Here is a 1717-nt window from a genome sequence, read left to right as displayed (position 1 = left end):
GGCTTGGTTTCTCTCGTCACTGAGACTAGATTGTATGCTAATTTTGTCGGTCCCTGCGGTTTCAGAAGACGCCGTATAGTACATGTATGTCGGCAAGGCAAGGCCATTCCTGTTTGTGGAACAGGACGCTGTCCTTGCTCTGTAGTCTGTAGCACATGTCCATTCTCTTGGTCTTCCTGCTCCTCCAGCAGAGTGTTGCAGCTTTGTGATGTCCTGATGTGGTGGTGGACTGTTGGTGCTGTTTAATTCTGTAATGGCGGGTAGGCCATTGTTGTTTTCGCGACGTAAGAGGTATAATAGTAGGCTGTAAGCTGATTAAATGTTAATGTGGAGGAGAGAGGGGAGGAGAGAGAGGAGAAGCGGGCTGTAAGCTTACAGCTGGCTTGGGCACAAGAATCAAGAAAGTCTGTGAGAGAGACAAGTGAGCCATGTATTAACTGTAAAAAGCTAACTACTATATGAGTGGACTGAGAGAAGGCTACAAAGAACCTTACAGCCAGCAAGCCGGCTGTATTATTAGCCTGTAATGGTGGGTCAGGAGCAGCACTTGTACTGGAAAGAACATTGAAAGATCCTGCACGCTTTGGGAACATCATGTCTGAGGCATGCATGCCAGCACTACGTCCTTGGTGTCGTGCATGTGATGTGAGGACGAGACGAGTAGCTAGGAGCACTGTAGGTCCCGGCCCCGGAAGGAACGTGCGCGGTCGCGCACTCTTGCAATACTAGTACAGTAGACGGCAGCAGGATGGAACGTGCTCTGCTAACCGACAAAAAAGATGTCTGGATCGGTGCATTTCATCAGGCCGCCATGAGTGAGTGATCCAGGGCAGTCAGCTGCTTGACGTGTTGGACATCATTGTACACTGATTAGTCGATTCGTCTGGAGCGTGGAGGATACCGAACTGAAGCTAATGTCTTGTGGACTGAATGTACATTTTAGAGTAACTGAAGGTTGTTACTGAATTAAGATCGCGGATGTAGACAAATATATTGTTAATTTATTGTGTCAATTTGAACATGTCTAGATTGTAACTGCCTCGATTTGTTGATGTCAATTTAATATGGCGAAAGAGATTCAGACTTGAATGTGGCAAAACAAAATCAATTCCAATTCCACGTGGAAATTCAGAAGTGCTATCCTTTTTTTCACTTCAGTTACTGCATATAAGCATATGTACAGACTTGCAGCATAAGTGGCATGCTAACAGAATGGTCACATGTAAAATAACAAAATAAACTTTAATTGAACTAGAGTTGGTTTTCATCTCTCCATGCCTGTGATTAACCAAAACCAGAATTCTCCGTGTTCAACCTTGAACACAGAATTGCATACAGTCCTCCGTGCCTAGGATTGCCCAAAAACAAAAGTACCTCACGTGATGGACTCATGATGCGTTGTGTTGGCCTCTTCTTCCATCTCGGTAGTACAAACAACATCAATCGTCTGCTTTTTCCATGAGAAAAAAGAGAAGCTCGATCAGGTTCAATGTTATCTGATGGAAGTTCGATCAATTATAGTGAGCCATTCATGCGGATGACAGGAGGAGAAAGATGAAGTACTTACGCACAGGACCAATGAGCTGAGCAGCTAGCGTGCTCTCGTCTGCTCCGGCGACGGAATTTTTCACCGTCCAACGCGCCGGCTCTGGCCGGCGTCGCTGCACTAGCCACTAGGGCCGACGGGTGCGCTCTGTTTTGGCATCGCTTGCTTCTT

Source organism: Miscanthus floridulus, chromosome 1, assembly GCF_019320115.1.
Source record: "Miscanthus floridulus cultivar M001 chromosome 1, ASM1932011v1, whole genome shotgun sequence".
NCBI classification, from domain to species: Eukaryota; Viridiplantae; Streptophyta; class Magnoliopsida; order Poales; family Poaceae; genus Miscanthus; species Miscanthus floridulus.
The sequence above is the reverse complement of the archived record's forward strand: the minus strand, read 5'-3'. Positions refer to the sequence as shown.